The sequence below is a fragment of the Schistocerca serialis genome, chromosome 2 (genome assembly GCF_023864345.2).
Source record: "Schistocerca serialis cubense isolate TAMUIC-IGC-003099 chromosome 2, iqSchSeri2.2, whole genome shotgun sequence".
In the NCBI taxonomy this organism is placed as follows: domain Eukaryota; kingdom Metazoa; phylum Arthropoda; class Insecta; order Orthoptera; family Acrididae; genus Schistocerca; species Schistocerca serialis.
Window position 1 is genome coordinate 1,042,018,386 of NC_064639.1, and position 22,338 is coordinate 1,042,040,723.

The window sequence follows — 22,338 nt, forward strand, 5'->3', positions numbered from 1 at the left end:
TTTTAGCTGTACCGACGGTTTAGGCCTGTCATCACGGACAACTCACTGTGCCAAGGAAAATCTTATTAACCCAGGTTTGCCGCCTTGACGTTTGATCTCCTTATGTGCACTGGCATATAAGTGAGTCAAATTGGTCCATGGTATGAAATTGGTCCATGGTATGACTAGCAAACAGGAATGTCACACGCTGGAATCTGCCGAGGTCTCAGGGCTGCATTAGAGAGTAATTGCCAGCGGCGACTTTGCATATTTCGTGCCCACGATAACGAAATGCACACGCCGCACATCGCTACTCTGCAGACGCTTGCACCGCGACCGTCACGTGAGACATTGCTGCACATAGTCATAGAGAAAGGGGAATAGTATTGCTGCTCCGGCTTGTTAGGGAAACCAGAATTACAGTCTCGTCACTTATTCTCAGCTGCAGCAACGTAGTATAACTTCTTTGTAGAATAAATTCATCAAAGTCTATTCAGCATTAAATAATTTCAGACTGCGTAATCCACGTTCTGATTCAGAGTAAATAGTTTAATCAGACAAACCTTATTCTCTTCCAACCAATCGCCACACAGTGGAATGTTATCTATTTGTTGCGTCTATTTGTGTTGCCAGTAAGTAATTGACTACGATAATAACAGGGCCACCATTTCATTAAATTATGTCTGCATTCAAGTTCATTCAGATTCTGATGAAAGTGATAACCTGTAATACAGGCTAACAACCCACAGCAACCACTGTCAATGGACAAAATCAATTTAGCAGATGCATGGGTCAGGTAGACAAGTGGAAGGCTTACTGGTTAAAGTGACTGCTGTAAGGGCATAAACTCACAGTCGCCTGTAGCCTTTCAAACTGTACTGCAAGACCAGTGTAGTCTTGCAGTTTTGTAAGATCATCCCATCCTATGGCGTCAATTGTTATCAGAATAATGAATTTACCTATGTCCCAAAAAGCCAACGGCCTTGCCGCAGTGGTAATACTGATTCCTATCAGATCACCGAAGTTAAGCACTGTCGGGTTTGGTTAGCACTTGGATGGGTAACCGTTCGGGTTTGCCAAGCACTGTTGGCAAGTGAGGTGCACTCATCCCTTGTGAGGTCAATTGAGGAGCTACCTGACAATGGCTGGGAGAGTGATGTGCTAACCACTTTCCCCTCCACATCCACATGCAGAGACGCTTTTTTCTGAGGAATATACGGTGGTCGGTCGGTACCATTGGGCCTTCCAAAGCATGTTCCAAAACATAGCAACGTGTGAAGTTGTACTGTGTCATTTCTTGACACATTAAACTAAATTGGTCTATAATAGTCACAGTACATAAGGTGCATGAACAGCAATAGATGTGAGTCATCACTGTGAAGGAGACAGAGATGATGCGTACTTATGTGAGACAGCGTTATCAGCTTCTTGCAGAATTTTAAACGTCCTCATTGTCGGCGCCCATTTGGTTGGCTGGTCAAATTATGCCATATACGGACTTGTTGAGCATTCAGCGGCCCAATGTAGTACTGCACGGGAACATAAGGGCAGGCACACTCATCATCAAGTTTCCGTTTGATGGCGCCGAATCACCACAACGGCCGATCGCCGCATTAGAGCTCTTTTACATCTGCACCAGCCACCCTAGAACAAGTAATGTACTTCCTGCAACAGACTGTGCTGGGTCGAAGTCTAGTGGCAGCCAGAGTTGGAAATTACCATTCCACATGTAAGCTGCCATTAACACCACAACACAAACGGCTGCGTTTGCAGTGATGCCGTGACCAGGAACCTTGGACTGCTGATGAGTAGCATCTCACTGCGTTCAGTGATGAATCGTGGTTCTGCACTACTGTGGATGACCACCATTGGCGAGTATGGCGCCGACCTAGGGAGACGTCTCACTCTTCCAACGTGTTGCAAGGGCAGAGCTGTGTTACTTCTAGCATTACGATAAGGATCCACCGAGCATGACTTCAGATCATGTTTGGTAGTGATTCAGGGAACTCCGGCAGCACTACGGTTTATCACAGACATCCTAGTCATCATGTGTTGCTTCTCCTACAACAGTACAGAGGTGCAATTTTCCAATACGACATTGCTCGTCCACGTGTCATATGTGTCTCTATGTACTGTCTGTGTGATGTTGAGGTACTCTTGTAACCCGCAGTATTCTCAGTTCTGTCTCCAAAGAACATGTGAGTAGTAGAGAAAAGAGAGCATCATCCCACTCTGCATTGTTGCCAAATTTATTCAAGATGGTGGATCCAAAATGGCTGTGGTAGATATGGCTGCATCGCAATGACATAATGGCGGGAAGTTCAAATTTTGAAGGGAAAATAGGTCAATCGGGCTACCACCACTAACCCAACCCCCTCCCCTCCCCCCCTCCGCCAGACAATGGCGGGAAGTTTAAATCCCAGCAGGACAAAGCAACACACGATGGCTACCTCCACTAACCTAACTCATTTGCCGGCAACACTTCCTAGGAATTGGCAGGAAAAGGACTCAGCCTGTGCTGCAAAGGATGGACGTAAGGCTTTATTTTGCATGCAGTGTTTATTTAAACAATTTGAGGCAGTAGCTCCATCCAGTGTGTTCACCATGAAGTTCAGAGTCCAATTGACCTAGTGCACAGTACCACCACCAGAGAGCACTGTTGTCCCTCCTGAGATGTAATCCAAGGTGGCGGTCTGGGGGGAAAATGGCGGGAAAAGGACTCAGCCTGTGTTGGGTTGCTAGAGACAGGAAGGAGTGTACTTTATTTATTTTGAAAAAATTAAATTAGGGACAGAGTTCATGTAGTTTATTTATTACATTGATACAAAACACTCACTCTGACATGCATTGGGTCGCAATACACAGCTACAGACCTGCAAACTATTCGTAAATCACCGAAATCATGCAGTACATTGATGTGCAGACATGTAAACAACTTGTAAATTGTCAAAATAATGCATGTGCTACTCTGCTTCCTAATTGTAAACTGTCAAAATGATGCATTGAACAGCCCACAGAACTGCAGACTACTTGTAAATCAGCGAAATAATGCAGTTCGCTGGTGTGCAGGCACGCTCACTAATTATAAACTGTCGAAATAATGCATACAGTTTATTTAGGTACGGATTGCTCATAGTTCATTTATTACACTGATACATAACACTCATCCTGGCATGGTTGAGGTCGCAGTAAATAGTCTACAGTCCTGCAAACTACTCGCAAAACACTGAAATAATGCAGTACACTGATGTGCAGAGACGCAAAAAACTCTTAAATTGTCAAATCAATGAATGTAAAAGACTCTGCTAACAAGCTTGCTAATCGTCAACTGTCGAAACCATGCATTGCACAGTCTGCACACCTGTTCACAAAATAATGCAACAGACATGAAAGCAACTCATAAATTATCAAAAGATAATGCAAGTGTAATGCTATGCAAACATGCTCACAACGCTTAAACAGCCGAAAATAATGCAGTGCACAATCACTCATTGCATGTAAAAACTACTTTCGAACTACCGTCAACTGCAACGTATCAGCGAACTGTCCCGGTACAGAACTCCAAGGCGCGCACGCCGGGCAGAGCGCTCACACTGGTCCCATACGTGAGACACCTCTGGGATGTGCTCGCGTGTTTACCATTGCTGGCACGATACCGCTCTACCTGTGGGTACTGACATCACAGGTTGCGCTATAGAAATCTGTTCCAATGCTTTCCAGAATAGCACATGGCACATTGTTCCTAGCGATCCTAATGGGACATTTGAGCTGCATCTAGCCATGCACATGCATTTACCGGCCCAGTGTGGCTGACACATTGCTGCAAAATGTCAGCGTAACGAGTCACCTTTGCAGGCGCATCTAAAAGGTTCTCAGCGTTATAAGGACGTCACATGGCTATGTAAACAAGAGCCAAGTCGACATCTCAAAAATTGTCAAGAGTCGCAGAAATAGTTAATGGTCGTTTTTGTAGGAGCTTTTGTGATGTCTCAGCTTGTCTGCATGGAGATTCTTGTCCTAACAAAACCTGTTTACGAAAATAGCCCAGAATAACGCCAAATGCATTCCTCCTGATGGTACTAATGTTGCACCCCACCCATCATGTTTTACCCTTCCTGGAAATCGTTAAGTCCTGCTTTCAACAAAACTCTCCGAAATGCAAACGTTCCCACTGCTATACAGAGGCTGCTACATCCCGGCACAAGGGATGTCTTGTAAATGAATGGAGCATTATGGCTGGCTCTTACTGAATTTGCCTGCCAAATTACTGATGCCGCTGGTGTGGAAGTGCTGTCTGCCTTTTTTTTCCTTCTGCAGAGGAGAGTTTCAGCAGCACTAGTATTTTGTACAGATCGCCATATTGCACTGACAATTAAACCCTGCAATGTGACCTACAGATCATCAAATATGGAAAGACTCTTACTCAATTACACACTCCTAAGGCCGTAATGTTAGTTCGCTTCAGTTTCCGATGTAACAATCGTGTGGAATGCAGCACTGTTAATATCCCACTGTATCAAATACATTTCCAGGGCATGATATACATTCTTCTTGCACGTTTCTCTACGATAAACTATGGTAACAAACAGTAAAATGAAAAAACTACTTCCTTAAAACAGTGGCTCTGTGTGATACATGTGCAATATACGAGCTTTCCAGAGATGTATAGTGTCCACTGCTCATATCTGATCACAGTTCAGATATTATGCTATGCCTGAATCAGTCCTATATAAAATGATTGTTAGTAATGGAGAATACCTCTTACAAGGAAACAGATAAATACATAGCAGCAAGTGTCCAATATGTGAAATTACATGTCATGCAGCCACTAACTCTGTAAACATCACATCTATCAAGCAGCTGTATACACGAAGTTTGCAGTGTCCCACAAACACGTATCGCTGACTTAGAACTTTCTTAATTATGAAACTGAAGTCTAGATTTGATGTCCAGCATGCGACAGGGGAATGGAGTACATTGCAAAAATCTTCATTCGTTTACAGGAATGTGTCGAAACAATAGGTTTGCATTTCATCACACATGAAATGATGACCAAGAGGTTATCGATCGAGAGTTGATGTGCTTTAAGTCACATACAGGACATTTGGTTGTAGACGAGTCGAACACAGGCTATGTCACGTGGCTAATGCATCCTGACAGAACAGTAGAAAAAGTGACCTGCAGCTGCATCTCCCTCTCTAGATTGCATCATCAGTCTGCCATTAAATTGTGCCTCGTTACAGCTCCATCTCAATCGATGACCCATCTTCTCTCTCTCTGTTATCCTTTAACGCAGATGCATGTAAGTTTAGAGGCAGATAGTTCTCTGTTTTCCTGAAAAGTGTTGGCCTGATAATATACACTCTGGCGAACATCGTCTATATTCATTGTCGCTGTACTTGTCTGGAAAAACCACTTCATTCGTAGGTAATGCTATATATCGATTTATAAAGCCAGTATAGCTTTTAACCTACAGAGCCAAGACTGCTTGTGACAGTAACATGGTCGTGTTTTTTTTTAACATCTGGCGGTTAGTAAGACGATTACATCTCTCTTTCTAAGACACAATGGTACCACTCACAAGAAAAATTTATGAGACGTGTTCACCCATCGCTGATTTTCGATCAGTATTATTTCAAATCGCTGGCAATCTGTTATTGGCCAAGTGTTATACTTAGTAGTACGGGATGCATGATAGGTACACCTTGAGCATCAGACTTATAAAGTGTGTGTGTGTGTGTGTGTGTGTTCCGATATGTGCAAAGGAAATGACTATGTCCTGTCGTAAGGAAGGTATGGATTTGATGTGGAATACTGTGACAGCAAAGGGAAGTCAAGTCATAAGAATGGTACAGATATTTCTATTTCCAGAGCCACAGCTGTCTGCAGGATGTATTTCAGATACTTCGTTGATCGTCGAATATCGTCCAATTGAGACCACGAGCGTAATATTTAATTGTAAGTACAGTGATAAAATATATATTTGGCCAGTTTTGTAGGATGATTCTACCTATGCGCGCTTGGCGTGCAGCGCCGGTGACCTGTGGCTGGAATGATTCACGTTTCTAGCTAACGGAAGGAGCTGTTCGAATGGAGAGGCCTGCTGAGGTGCAGGAATGAAGCTGTCTTAGCCATGTCGTCCTCTGGACGGCTGACTAGCGAACTAATACTTAGTATGTGTTGGACAGCTTTTGTGATCATGTGGAAATTTGAGAAGATTCAACATGGACGTGTGTTTGCACTGGAACATTTTCCCTCCCACGTAAATCGTCCAGTTGACTGCTTCTGCACATTTCGCGCCTTTATTTAGTTGAGGAAACATCGATTGTGGTGTGTGCACCTAGCAGGTGAAAGACAGGTGGAAGACACATTTGCTGGTTCTCTAGACATGAGAAACAACTCAGTTGACCTTGTAAATTATAGGGATGAATTGGAATCTGTTTCATTACCGACATCAGTATTCACTAGTGGAAATATCAGTTTCCTCTATTTTTTTCGTGTTTTCACATAAAGGTTTCCGCAGACAGGGTAAGTTTCTAGCTACTCAGTGGATTACAGCACACTCCACCTTGCAAAAGTTCAGGGTTTCTAGAGAAAAAATTTCCAGTCTATATTTTCGGAATTATGTTGTGAGAGGCATACTGCTATCAGGTGTAATTGCTATGAGCTTGATATCGAGAAGAATCGCGTAAATTGTATAATATTCTGGCAGACCATGTGAAAATACATGTGTTTTTGTAATCCCAGAGTCTAGAGATGGGTGTGCAAAGCAAGCAAGCAAGCAGGTTCGGGCCAGAAACAGTAACACCTTTTTGCCAAGGGGGGGGGGGGGCCAATCCCCAATTTTTAGAACAGTACTGAGAGTGACTTTGGTCCACTGAGGGTGCTCTGGTCATGTGTCAGTAGTCGATTATACCGACCTTGCGGGAAATATTTAGTGCAGTGAGGAGTACACCTATGGTGCATATGCTTATGCTGTCTGTTTTCGTGGTATATGTATGAGGGTCTGGCAGTCGATAGTTATATGCATGATGCAAAAGGGGCGATTTTGTATGGCACAGGATACGAGTTGTATGTTTACTATGTCGACACGGCACTCAGTGATATATTGTCGAGTGGAGATCGGTTCTATGCTCTAATGTTCAAGCTTCCATACTCAGTGGCAGAGCAGTGTAACTGAGTAAGAGACTTTCCATATTTGATGATCTGTAGGTCACTTTGCAGGGTTTAATTGTCAGTGCAATATGGTGATCTATACAAAATACTTTTGCTGCTGGAAGTCTGCTCTACAGAATGAAAAAATAAGGCGCACAGTGCTTCCACACCAGCGGCATCAATAATTTGGTGGGCAAATTCAGTAAGAGCCAATCATAACGCTCCATTCATTCACAAGACATCCTTTGTGCCGGGACGTAGGAGCCTCTACGTAGCAGTGAGAACATTTGCGTTTCGAAGATGTTTGTTGAAAGCAGGACTTAAGGATTTCCAGGAATGGTAAAACGTGATGTACTACATTAAGATCGTCAGGAGGAATGCATTCAGCATTTAGTCTGGGCTATTTTCGTAAACAGTTTCTGTTAGGACAAGAATTTTCATGCAGACGAGCTGAGACATCACGAAAGCTCCTACAAAAGCGACCATTAACTATTTCTGTGACACCTTACAATTTCAGAGAGGTCGACTTTGGTCTTACTTACATAGCCATGTAACGTCTGTATAACACTGAGAACCTTTTAGATGTGTCTGCCATGGTGAGTCACTACGCTGACATTTCGTGGTGATGCATCAGCCACGCTGGGCAGGTAAACACGCATGCATGGCTAGATGCAGCTCAGATGTCCCATTACGATTGCTCGGAACATTGCACCCTGTGCTATTCTGGGAAGCATTGTAACAGATTTCTATAGCGCGACCTGTGACGTCAGTATGCACAAGTAGAGGGGTATCGCACCAGCAACGGTAAACACATGTACTCGGCCAGAGGTGTCTCGCATATGGGACCGGCATGAGCGCGCCACCCAGCATGGGAGCCTTGGAGTTCTGTAGGGGGGCAGTTTGCTGATTAGTCGTGGTTGAACATAGTTTGAAAGCGTTTTTTATGGGTGATGAGTGTTTGTACACTGCATTATTTTCGGATGTTGTGTTGTGTTGTAAGCGTGTTTGCATAGCGTTATCTTTTGACAATTTACGAGTTGTTTTCGTATCTGTTGCATTATTTTGTGAACAGGTGTGCAGGCTGTGCAATGCATGATTTCAACCATTGACGATTAGCAAGCGTGTTTACAGAGCCTCATACATTCATTATTTCGACAATTTAAGTGTTTTTTGCGTCTCTGCACATCAGTGTACTTCACTATTTCGGTGATTTACGAGTAGTTTGCAAGTCTGTAGGATGTGTATTGTGACTGTCAGAGTGAGTGTTTTGTATCAGTGTAATAAATAAACTACATGAAATCCGTCCCTAAATAAGTTGTAACAAAATAAATAAAGTACACTCCTTCCTCTGTCCAGCAGCCCAGTATAGGCTGAGTCGTTTTCCCACCATCCCCCCCCCCCCCAGTCTGCCATGGGACGACAGCACCCTGTGGTGACAGTGCTGTGTAATAGGTCAGTTGGACTCAGGGCCTCATGGTGAACACACCAGATGGAGCTACTGTGTCAAATTGTTTTAATAAAGACTGCCTGCAAAATAAAGACTTACATCCATCCTATCCAGTAGCCCAGCACAGGTTGAGTTCTTTTCCCACCTTTTTCCCCCCAGACCGCCATCTTAGATTACATCACAGGAGGGACGACAGTGCCCTGTGGTGGTGGTACTGTGCACTAGGTCAGCTGGACTCCAGACTTCATGGTGAACACACTGGACGGAACTACTGCCTTAAATTGTTTAAATATACATTGCATGCAAAATAAAGATTTACATCCATCCTTTCCATCACAGGCTGAGTCCTTTTCCCGCCAATTCCTAGTAAGAGATTGTGGTCAGATGACTTAGGTTAGTGGATGTAACCAAAGTGACCTTTTTCCACACCATGTTCTTAGGTTAGTGGAGGCAGCCATGGTGTGTTGCATTGTCCTGCTGGAATGTGAACTTCTTGCCATTTTCTTGGGCAGGTGGGTGGAGGGGAGGGGGTGGAGATGGCGTTAGGTTAGTGGAGGTAGCCAAATTGACCTATTTTCCCGCCAAAATTTGAACTTCCCACCATGACGTCATTGTGACATTGCCATATTTACCACCGCCATCTTGGATCCGCCATCTTCAATAAATTTGGAAACAATGCAAAGTGGGGTGACCCTCTCTTTGCCCTACTACTCATGTGTGGGACCACGGAAGTCAACTCAACCCCTGTGTCGGTTCCTAGAATATCAAGACGACATAAGACCATTGCAGACTGGCTTGCCTCAAAATAGGCTACAGTGGCTTCATGACACCCTCAGAACCGATTCACTACATGCATCGAGACCAGAGGGGTACGAAATCTATTACATACCCAATACATCTGCGACGAGATGAGCTGCTCTTCTCTGCATCTTCTCTCACTTCTCTTATGAACAGAAACACAGTACAGTCTGAGTATTAGTAAAGGAATTGTGTCGCAACTGGTAATGACAATGCTTTGGCGACTAGATACTATAGTTATTGCTAATGTATGAGAGAAACTGCTTTTACGTTTAACCGCATCGCAAGAGTCAAGGCTCCATAAAGCCGTGTAATATGTTTGTCTTCTTAATGAGCAGCCGAATGTTTGAAGCCGTAACTGTCGTGGTGAACGTAACACGATTCTGGATCAGGCGTAAGAACGGTTTTACTGACTGTGAATTCGCGATCACGACAATCATGTGCAAAAGTGACGAATAGTTATGTCGCGGTCGGAAATTGCGGCGACCAGTGTATGATGTACTGAAACGAGAACGAGGTGAGTATAAGGAGTAATAAACGTCCACATGCCAAACATGTGGATTGTCACCAACAGTTACGTCTGTTCAGCCAATGGTCTGTTAAACGCCACTGCGGATGACTTTTCAGCCTATCCGAGAAGAGACTTCACCAGTATATTTCGCCGTGGAAATACGACAAACGGAGCTGCTCTAATAACCTCACCTGCAACATCACGAGCCATTGCGTCATCTCAACATGCCGCCAGGCCTCTCCAACAAGCTGCATTGCCGTTCGCTCTCCCCCGGTTAAAGACCGACAGAATTCAGCAGTTCACATTGTAAATAGTTTGTTTTATTATAAGACTATTTGCTTTCTTTTCCTTTTCTTAGCTCTTGCAGCGTAAATAAAATTACTTGAAGTGTACAATTAATTATCAGTGCAGGTTTGCTGTCCCAACATTAGTTATAAGTGTTTTTATTTTACTTAAACTATCTCTTTCTTTTAAATCAATGCTGTTGCAGTTCCGTATGTTTTATGTGCCTTTTCGACGGAAGTTTTACGAACGCATGTGCAGTGTTATCTTCAAAGTGAGTTGATACGGTCGCGCGCGTAAGTCGCGGCGTCCGTCATTAATTTCTGGACGGCGACCAATAGAATAAAGCTGCTTGTTCGCTATTGGTCTAATATAAGGTTCACGGCGAAGCCAAACTGAATGTGACAGCTGTCAAACCATGCAGGTTATCTCAACATCGTACTTAGAGTCATCTTACCACATTTCTACGAGTTATAACTTGATTGTTGATGATTACAGGAATCAGAGAACACGTGTATAGTCTAATTGTACAGTGTTTACATGATTAGTAACGGAATTGTGTCTGATTTCCAAGCTTTAGTGATTAGATTAAATAACATTCTCTACATCCAAACAATTCGGCAGTAAGACGCTTTCTTCTGAGGCGAAATAATTTGACAAGAACTCCGGTTATCTCTAACAAAACCACATATTAATACATGGTCTATAATCTCATGAAGTACACACCTGAGATCCGTTTTCTCCACAACAGGTGAGTTATACACTCCTGGAAATTGAAATAAGAACACCGTGAATTCATTGTCCCAGGAAGGGGAAACTTTATTGACACATTCCTGGGGTCAGATACATCACATGATCACACTGACAGAACCACAGGCACATAGACACAGGCAACAGAGCATGCACAATTTCGGCACTAGTACAGTGTATATCCACCTTTCGCAGCAATGCAGGCTGCTATTCTCCCATGGAGACGATCGTAGAGATGCTGGATGTAGTCCTGTGGAACGGCTTGCCATGCCATTTCCACCTGGCGCCTCAGTTGGACCAGCGTTCGTGCTGGACGTGCAGACCGCGTGAGACGACGCTTCATCCAGTCCCAAACATGCTCAATGGGGGACAGATCCGGAGATCTTGCTGGCCAGGGTAGTTGACTTACACCTTCTAGAGCACGTTGGGTGGCACGGGATACATGCGGACGTGCGTTGTCCTGTTGGAACAGCAAGTTCCCTTGCCGGTCTAGGAATGGTAGAACGATGGGTTCGATGACGGTTTGGATGTACCGTGCACTATTCAGTGTCCCCTCGACGATCACCAGTGGTGTACGGCCAGTGTAGGAGATCGCTCCCCACACCATGATGCCGGTTGTTGGCCCTGTGTGCCTCGGTCGTATGCAGTCCTGATTGTGGTGCTCACCTGCACGGCGCCAAACACGCATACGACCATCATTGGCACCAAGGCAGAAGCGACTCTCATCGCTGAAGACGACACGTCTCCATTCGTCCCTCCATTCACGCCTGTCGCGACACCACTGGAGGCGGGCTGCACGATGTTGGGGCGTGAGCGGAAGACGGCCTAACGGTGTGCGGGACCGTAGCCCAGCTTCATGGAGACGGTTGCGAATGGTCCTCGCCGATACCCCAGGAGCAACAGTGTCCCTAATTTTCTGGGAAGTGGCGGTGCGGTCCCCTACGGCACTGCGTAGGATCCTACGGTCTTGGCGTGCACCCGTGCGTCGCTGCAGTCCGGTCCCAGGTCGACGGGCATGTGCACCTTCCGCCGACCACTGGCGACAACATCGATGTACTGTGGAGACCTCACGCCCCACGTGTTGAGCAATTCGGCGGTACGTCCACCCGGTCTCCCGCATGCCCACTATACGCCCTCGCTCAAAGTCCGTCAACTGCACATACGGTTCACGTCACCGCTGTCGCGGCATGCTACCAGTGTTAAAGACTGCGATGGAGCTCCGTATGCCACGGCAAACTGGCTGACACTGACGGCGGCGGTGCACAAATGCTGCGCAGCTAGCGCCATTCGACGGCCAACACCGCGGTTCCTGGTGTGTCCGCTGTGCCGTGCGTGTGATCATTGCTTGTACAGCCCTCTCGCAGTGCCCGGAGCAAGTATGGTGGGTGTGACACACCGGTGTCAATGTGTTCTTTTTTCCATTTCCAGGAGTGTATTTTCTTAGATAATCAACAATTGCTGCTCACATAACCTCCGCATGGCAACACGGAGAGTACCATGCAGGAAAACGGAAATACTACATTTTCTTGAGGAAGGAACACACATAAATTTGTTGGAAGAAATAGAAATATACATTCACCTGCACAACAATCTTGGCTATATCTTGCAAGACAAGATAGAGCTAAGAAGCCAAGTTTACCTATAAAATTTCATCCAACTTTTTTTACTCTGTATGGATAGGGGAAATATGTGTATGGATAGCCTAGCTAGTAAGAAAAAAGCTTTCATTTTTAAAAAAAATCAGGTATTACCTCTCACCACGGACACCCTAGTGGCTGACAGCCTTCACATAACGACCGAGATCAGTGGCTTTTGTGTAGAATTATCAAAACTACCAGACAAGCAACTCTGACAGCCTTCACTTAACGACCGAGATCAGTGACATTTGCTTAGAATTGTCAACACTACCAGACAAGCAACTCTGCGTGAAATAACCGCAGAAATCAATGTGGGACGTCACGACGAACGTATCCTTTAGGACAGCGCCACGAAATTTGGCGTTAATAGGCTATGGCAGCAGACGACCGACGCGAGTGCCTTTGCTAACAACACAACATCGCCTGCAGCGCCTCTACTGGGCTCGTGACCATATCGGTTGGACTCTGGACGACTGGGAAAACCGTGGCCTGCTCACATGAATCCCGATTTCAGTCGGTAAGAACTGATGGTAAGGTGCTCCATAATGGTGTGGGCTGTGTTTACATGGAATAGACTGTGTCCTCTGATCCAACTGAACCGATCATTGACTGGAAATGGCTATGTTTGGCTACTTCGAGTCTATTTGGAGCCATTCATGGACGTCGTGTTCCCAAATAACGACGGAACTTTTATGGATGACGATTCGCCATGTCATCAGACCACAGTTATTCGTGACTGGTTTGAAGAACATTCTGGCGACTCAGATCGTCCGACATTAATCCCATCGAACACTTATGGGAGATAATTGAGAAGTTAGTTCGTGCACAAAATGCTGCACGTGCAATACTCTCGCAATTATGGACGATTGCAGAGGCAGCATGGCTCAATATTTCTGCAGGGCGCTACCAATGTCTTATTTAGTCCAGGCCACTTCGAGATGCTACACTACACCGGGGAAAAGGAAGTCTGACGCGATATTAGGAGGTTTAGCATGACTTCCGTCACTACAGAGTACACACCATAGATGTAGAAGTATGCCCTCCTGCACCACCGTGGTTTTTGGCACAACGAAAGACATAACGTCTTGTGTAAATGCATGTGTCCGCCATTATGTTCAACATGCTCCTTATCAATTTCTTCGACTGTAAGGAGTGTTATTCAAACCAAACGTGTTTCACTTCATTTAAAAGCATCGTCAGTGGACAGTTTTTTAACCACTTAACATTATTGCATGCGTCCTCTGGTCCATAGCCGTCAGATTCTCAACGCCCTGCGCTGTAATAGTCTTAAAAGCAAAAAGGCATCATGTATAGTTTCATGTGGTCGTTGCAAATAAAAAAAGAAACAGAACAGCTTGAACGACTAGAGATAGGACGTCCATATTCACAGGACATAAATTAGTGTGTTCTTCAGAAATGATAAGCATTTCAGTCACCTCGGTTCAGAATATATACTGTTGCCTTGTAGACACGGGGTCTGACATAGGCCCTGTTAACTTGTTCCGTGCATGATGGCATCGGCGGTTATAAGGCGCGAATATTGTCCTGTGCTGTAGCCATCCATGCTCCATTTACTGATTCCAAAGTTCATTTTTGGTGGTTGGTATTGGATCACAGCGCTGCACCCGTCGTTTAACTATATGCCACACGTTTTCAATTGGCAACAAGTCTAGCGATCTGGCGGGCCGGGGCAAAAGGCTGCCGTCCAGTGACTTCAAGAAGGCAGGTGATCGTGCAGCAACGTGTAGTCGTGCATTGTCTTGCTGATAAATGTCGTCTGTGGTGTTGTGCACATAGCTATAGGGCGCAGGACTTCATTCACGTTGGTCACAGTGCCCTGCACACCCAACAACTGTGATTTACCACACATCATAAAGGAAAAATTGTTCAAATGGCTCAAAGCACTATGGGACTTAACATCTGATGTCATCAGTCCCCTAGACTTAGAACTACTTAAACCTAACTAACCTAAGGACATCACACACATGTATGCAGGATTCGAACCTGCGACCGTAGCAGCAGCGCGGTTCCGGACTGAAGCGCCCAGAACCGCTCGGCCACATGGCCGGCCATCATAAAGGAAATTGGAAATTTGTGGTAAGTTCCGTGGGACCAAACTGCTGAGGTCATCGGTCCCTAGGCTTACGTACTACTTAATCTAACTTAAACACCCATGCCGGAGGGAGGACTCGAATCTCCGACGGGGGAGAGCCGCGCGAACCGTGACAAGACGCCCTAGACGCACGGCTACCCCGCGCGGCACATCATAAAGCCTTCAGTTGCCGCTGTATGTGTTGTGCGAATGCAGTCACTGTGATGCCGCTCCGCCTGTCTGCGGCGAGCCAAAATGAGGCCATCATTTTCAAACAAAACCTCGATTCCTCCGAAAGCACTATCCGATGCCATTCCTGTCCCCAGTGACATCGTTCTGCCGTCCAGTATGTTTCTGCGAATTCCTCAAAGGTAGGCGGAGAAGTGGACGACGCACACGTAACCCACGCCGCAATAAACGGCAACGGACTGTCACCGCTAATAGTGTACGATGTGCTCCACTGTTGGGCCAGAGCCGAGGAGGACACAGATTTGTTCTGCAATGCCTTTGGATGAGGTGTCGATCTTCTTGGGGGATGGTCTGGGTGTTGCAACCTGACCTATCTCGTCGTGTTATACGGCCTTCCGCGAATCATTCTGGACACACCCGTTGCACTGCTGAAACACGTCGTCCCACATGATCAGCAGTTTCCCGTATGGATGCATCACTTTCTCTTGTGCCAATGATGCGCCCTCTTTCAAACTCATTGATTTGACGGTACGGCTCGTGCATCCCTCTGTGAGGCATCCTGCAGGTATGATCAAGTCACACCGATACATCACCTTTGGTTTGCAGCGACAACGAGAGCCGCAGGCACATTTTACCGGTAGGCGGTGTTGCGCCGCGATATCGATGTTGATCTTGAATCCACGGGCCTACGTGGTTCAAATGCTAATCACTTCTGCACAACACAATGTACATGTCCCGTGAACAAAAACGACCCATCTGTAGTCGTTCAAGGAGTTCTGTTTTTTCTGAAGGTGAGTATGGAAAACTCCTCTGGACTTTTGCGGCTGTGACTGTTTGCGGTGGCTCATCGCTGTGGTCTGCACTTGTTTATGTTGAGAGTCGATTGTCACTCTTTGCACTAAGCGTTAATAATCTCCTGGTTTTCCTTCATTTGTCCACGCAGACTTCTCAATACGCAGCATTAGCAACAGCATCTGCGAACGCCTACCGGAGTTCCTGGTGTTTCTCACCTGCTCCTTCATACGTACTGTCGACAGCGAGCCTTGCAAAACTCCCTCGGAATATTCCCGAAGCTACTTTCACACTTCTACGATTTCATCCTATTAAGAACAACGTACTGAGTTCTGCCTGCTAGGAAGTATTCAATCCAGTTGCGAAGCTTTCCAGTGTTTATTTTTTGGTGTATTGTTCACTAGGCGATGTTTCGATGCTATATCAAAAGCAAGAAATCGAGGATTACGGCATCAACCTGGGCAAGTCTCTACAGCGCCTTTCAGAACTCATGGACCATTAGAGCGAGTTGAATATCACGAGGCACAGTGCATTACAATTAACTCATCTCACAATTTTCCCACCATCCGTTTAACATTACCTAATGTAAAGCTTTATATACCTGAAGACGGTAAAATTCAAAGACTGATACTAGTTATACAGCTGAGTGATTGTACATCATGAAATTCAGAAAATATGATACACATGTTGATCGACAACGACGAAATGAGTTTTACAAGGTCGCTATTTGAAGAGTCTCCTCCTACAGTGGAGCTTTTGGCCTCAAAAATGCTCATAATAAGCACTCCTTCTTCAGGCCACAAGTGGCCGATCGGGAACATCCGACCGCCGTGTCATCCTCGAGCTGAGTATGCGGATAGGAGGGGCATATGGTCAGCACACCGCTCTCCCGGTCGTTGTGATGGTTTTCTTTGGCCGGAGCCGCTACTGTTCGGTCGAGTAGCTCTTCAATTGGCATCACGAGACTGAGTGCACCCCGAAAAATGGCAACAGCGCATGGTGACCCGGATGGTCGCCCATCCAAGTGCCGGCCACGCCCGACAGCGCTTAACTTCGGTGATCTGACGGGAATCGGTGTATCCACTGCGGCAAGACCGTTGCCAAAAATGCTCATAATACTCGAGCATAAAATATAATCCATAAATCAAAAATAAACTGATGTCAGAGATATATGCTTATAATTATACGAATCTATCCTACGATTCTTCTTGAAAATGGAAATGACCTGCGCCTTTTTCTCCAGTCGCTTGGAACACTTCATTGCTCCATCGACTAAAATCAGAGGACAGAAAGTTCTTCCTCGTAATCTACATAGAACCGTACAGCTGTCTTATCATGTCCAATTCCCTTTGTTCTGTTAAGTGATTTTTATTAATTTTTTTAATCCGTGATGTAAGTGTATATCAGTCTATCTCATTTCGGCGTTCGTGAGGCGACTATAATGAGGAATTATATATTAGGAACATTCTAGTGAAACTATCTCGCAAGACAGATACCAGTGTGCCTTATCTGTATTATCCTTTTGTTGCTGGTATGATGTCTGAGCGACTGTGCTTATGACGCTGAAAGAACATCCATATCCAGGGGCAAGGGGGGCTGCGCCCCACCCCGTCCTACCCTCCTAGCTCTCAAATTGAATGGCTCTGAGCACTATGGGACTCAACTGCTTAGGTCATTAGTCCCCGAGAACTTAGAACTAGTTAAACCTAACTAACCTAAGGACATCACACACATCCATGCCCGAGGCAGGATTCGAACCTGCGACAGTAGCGGTCTCGCGGTTCCAGACTGCAGCGCCAGAACCGCGCGGCCACTTCGGCCGGCCTTCCTAGCTCTCAGAGAAAGCAAAAACTATAGTGTAGTCAGGTGTTTTTTCTAAGAAAATTATTTAAAAGTTTGTATTACGCAGAATTCAACGGAATCGTATTGGCGCCCTCGCCTGGAGCCGTGAATTTACTTAAGACCAAGGATTCATTGACATTCCACATTTTCATCTCCCAGAGAGGAATATACACTATGTGATCAAAAGTATCCGGACACTTGGCTGAAAATGACTTACAAGAGCTTGGCTCCCTCCATCGGTAATTCTGGAATTCAGTATGGTGTTGGCCCAACATTAGCCTTGATGACAGCTTCCACTCTCGCAGGCATAAGTTCAATCAGGTGTTGGAAAGTTTCTTGGGGAATGGCAGCCCATTCTTCACGGAGTGCTGCATTAAGGAGAGGTATCGATGTCGGTCTGTGAGGCCTGGCACGAAGTCGGCGTTCCAAAACATCTCAAAGGTGTTCTATAGGATTTAGGTCAGGACTCTGTGCAGGCCAGTCCATTACAGGGATGTTGTCGTGTAATCACTCCGTCACAGAGCTTGCATTATGAGCAGGTTCTCGATCGTGTTGAAAGATCCAGTCGCCATCCCAGAATTGCTCTTCAACAGTGGGAAGCAAGAAGGTGCTTAAAACATCAGTGTAGGTCTGTGCTGTGATAGTGCCACGTAAAGCAACAAGGGGTGCATGCCCCCTCCATGAAAAACACGACCACACCCTAACACCACCGCCTCCGTATTTTAGTGTTGGCACTACACAGGCTGACAGATGACGTTCACCGGGCATTCGCCATGCCCACACCCTGCCATCGGATCACCACATTGTGTACCGTGATTCGTCATTCCACACAACGTTTTTCCATCGTTTTCCAATCGTCCAATGGTTACGGTCCTTACACCAAGCGAAGCGACGTTTGGCATTTACTGGCGTGATGTGTGGCTTACGAGCAGCCGCTCGACCATGAAATCCAAGTTTTCTCACCTCCCATCTAACTGTCATAGTAATTGCAGTGGATCCTGATGCAGTTAGGAATTTCTGTGTGATGGTCTGGATAGATGTCTGCCTATTACACATTACGACGCTCTTCAATTGTCGGCGGTCTCTGTCAGTCAACAGACGAGGTCGGCCTGTACACTTTTGTGCCGTACGTGTACCTTCACGTTTCCACTTCACTGTCACATCGGAAACAGTGGACCTAGGGGTGTTTAGGAGTGTGGAAATCTCACGTACAGAAGTGTGACACAAGTGACACCCAATCACCTGACCACGTCCGAAGTCCGTGAGTTCCGCGGAGCGCTCCATTCTGCTCTCTCACGATGTCTAATGACTACTGAGGTCGCTTATATGGAGTACCTGGCAGTAGGTGGCAGCACATGTAAAACGTATGTTTTTGGGGGTGTCCGGATACTTTTCTATCACATAGTATATGTCTCGTTGCCTGCTTCTGAGCTTGTTGTTAGCCTAATTTTATCTTTCAGGTAGTGATACGTTAAATTAAGAGACTGTACAATAGTATCAGATTCTCTCCTGGTATCTGCCAATTGAGACGTTTCATCAATTACCTCGCGAGGCACACAGGTCTGATCATGCCAACGCATCTGACTAGCTACTCACTACCGTAAAACATAAATATAGCCCCATAACGACTTAGGCGCATGTTTCGTGGCATTTCACTGGTCCTATTGTTATTCTTCGAGTACAAATAACAACTATGTATTGTATGAACAACACCATTCTATGGTCGAGCTGTTTGTTTCTGACAAGGATGTCTCTCTCATCGTACGAGGACAGTAGCCCAACTAAAATTTCTATCCGTTTTAGATGTGGCTTAACTAACATCTGGAATGTTCATAAACTTAAACAGCCCTATCCAACATCTGTATCAGGTCTTGAAGCACACAAACTGGTCTGAATTTTCTTTCTCGTATCGCTGATGGAGCTAAACGATGCACGAAATAGCGAATAATGCAAATAGACGCTGCAAAGAAAACAAATTGCGTTTGTACTACATGCATATAGCGATCCTACGCTCTATCATTAATATTAGATGCTAATGTTTTATGAATCTCGGGTTACAAGCACATTTAGCCCATTTACCAAAGAAAAAACACAAAACAGGCATATTTTTTCAGAAATTGTTATTTTATTTACAGGACCATTTTCGATATCTCATTAACGCCATCTACAGGCCCCTATGAACTCCACGTACGGAGTATTAGATACACCAAGGAATGCATAATCGGAGCTATCAGTACCTGGATTCCGTGAATTTTTTGTTGAGCGTGTCCTTCGAAGGAGTTGACAATTCTTGTCAAAGTCTTTCGAGGTACACACACCACAATTCACGGAATCCAGGTATTGATGGCTCCGGTTACGCATACGGAGAATGTAGAGACGCCGAAACTGGTCGTGTAAACAAAATAACAACTTCTGAAAATATACTCCTGTCTGGTGATTTTTCTTTGGTAAATATCTGACCGACCACTATGCAGTGTCCACGCTGGATCATCAGGGACCATTAGTCTATTCTTGATTTAGGGTAGTGACATTACAATAACTTCTCATTCCAAATTAATCTCCCTGTTATCGTTGAGAAATACGACGCAAGTAGCTGACGTTGAGCTTTCATAAAATGAGCGAGCAAGTTTCAACCTCATGTTCACCACGAAGAAATGCCGTACAGCTCGTGTGCTCTACTACTTATCGACTATCACGCAACGCTAGCTCACAATTTTCTAACTTTTGGGTTAGCCGCTGTTTCTCTTATCTTGCCTATTGTTTTCCACGGTTCTACGGAAGACTGTTTTTCGCCCAGAAAAAGGCGAGTCATAGATCTGAGCCGACCGCGGTGGCCGAGCGGTTCTAGGCGCTTCAGTCCGGAACCGCGCGACTGCTACGGTCGCAGGTTCGAATCCTGCCTCGGGCATGGATGTGCGTGATGTCCTTAGGGTAGTTAGGTTTAAGTAGTTCTAAGTTCTAGGGGACAGATGACGTCAGATGTTAAGTCCCATAGTGCTCAGAGCCATTTGAACCATTCGTAGATCTTAACTTTAGTATATTTAGGAATACGCCTGTCATTTGTCAATATTTCCTGTCATCATGCTCGTGTACTCATACTGACTCATTTTCTTTGAGGTTATTAGAGTTTGCTGTGCGGAGTTACAGCAGTTTTGTGAACGTTGGTCAAATAAAAGTTTCTCATTTAATGGCGAACGACGCAATAATTATACATTTATAAAAAATGAGATTTCTGAGAACGATGGCTTAGCTGTACATGGCAACTGAAGACACTGTTGACAGATTAATCCAGTCCCTCGCCTAATACACCACGATCAATAATCACAACCTATAGTACGGAGTTTTCGCGAGTACCAAAAGAAAATAAGGGAAGTCTCACCAAACGGCAGGAACATAAAATAACTAATTTCTTAAAAGGGCTACACAATTTGTACAAAGTAAATATGACTTGTTTCAAAATTCGAATACTTTTGCTGCGGTAGCAAAATTATAAACTACGTGATATTAGAAACAGAATCTTTGTCCTCTCTCCTACACGCTTTCATTTTTCAGCACAGGACGCAAATTCTTCAAGTCTTCTCTTCCACGAAAAGTTCTAAGTCTCAATAAGATGCGCGTAACTAACGAAATGCTCAAAGACCACGGCGACTGTGAAACCGAAAAGTTACCGATTATTTTCTAATAGTACCAGCAAATAAATATGATAACCCCTTTGTGCAATTTATTTCTTCCATAAACAAGAATCAAGGAAAGATGGAAGATTTGGTTTAACGTGTGGTCGACATCGAGGTTATTAGGGACAGAGCACAAGTTCGGATTCTGTCAATGATGGGGAATGAAATCGGTCGCGCCCTTTCAAAGGAACCATCTGGCATTTGCCTGGAGAGAATTAGGGAAATCACGGAAAACCTAAATCTGAATGGCCGGACGCGGGTTTGAGCCGTCGTCATCCCGAATGCGAGTTCAGTGTACCAACCGATGCGCCACCTCGCTCGATATAAACAGAAATGCGTCGGTAACATTGTAGTCTTACTGATCTCCAATGTGACGTGAATTAAAGTGGTGTCCGTCGCTTGTCATGCTTTGTCTTCTCCAGTAATCGGCTGTGAGTCTCCTACCTCATGGTCATCAGACTAAACTGTTACAGCAACTTGTGTCATGTATATCGATTCTCTAACTCTGTAGTTTTGGAAGAAAGTATATTTTCGTTTTGGTGCTTCCGAACGAATTCGACTCAATTCAGACTGCGTCAGACCGATGTTCTGGAGGAAACTACAATCAATTTATTTGTATACGATGCAGGAAGAGAATTATGGACAAATGCAAAAGTCAAAATCCCTAAATACTGCTGTAATCTACACTCCTGGAAATGGAAAAAAGAACACATTGACACCGGTGTGTCAGACCCACCATACTTGCTCCGGACACTGCGAGAGGGCTGTACAAGCAATGATCACACGCACGGCACAGCGGACACACCAGGAACCGCGGTGTTGGCCGTCGAATGGCGCTAGCTGCGCAGCATTTGTGCACCGCCGCCGTCAGTGTCAGCCAGTTTGCCGTGGCATACGGAGCTCCATCGCAGTCTTTAACACTGGTAGCATGCCGCGACAGCGTGGACGTGAACCGTATGTGCAGTTGACGGACTTTGAGCGAGGGCGTATAGTGGGCATGCGGGAGGCCGGGTGGACGTACCGCCGAATTGCTCAACACGTGGGGCGTGAGGTCTCCACAGTACATCGATGTTGTCGCCAGTGGTCGGCGGAAGGTGCACGTGCCCGTCGACCTGGGACCGGACCGCAGCGACGCACGGATGCACGCCAAGACCGTAGGATCCTACGCAGTGCTGTAGGGGACCGCACCG

At 45.4% G+C, this 22,338-nt stretch overlaps 2 pseudogenes; one reads left to right on the plus strand and one right to left on the minus strand.

Annotated features, from left to right (window-relative positions):
- The first annotated feature begins 952 nt into the window (after positions 1-952).
- Positions 953-1,071, plus strand: LOC126459121 (5S ribosomal RNA; annotated as a pseudogene).
- Positions 1,072-16,616: 15,545 nt separating this feature from the next.
- LOC126459582 (5S ribosomal RNA) lies at positions 16,617-16,734 on the minus strand (annotated as a pseudogene).
- Positions 16,735-22,338: the final 5,604 nt, after the last annotated feature.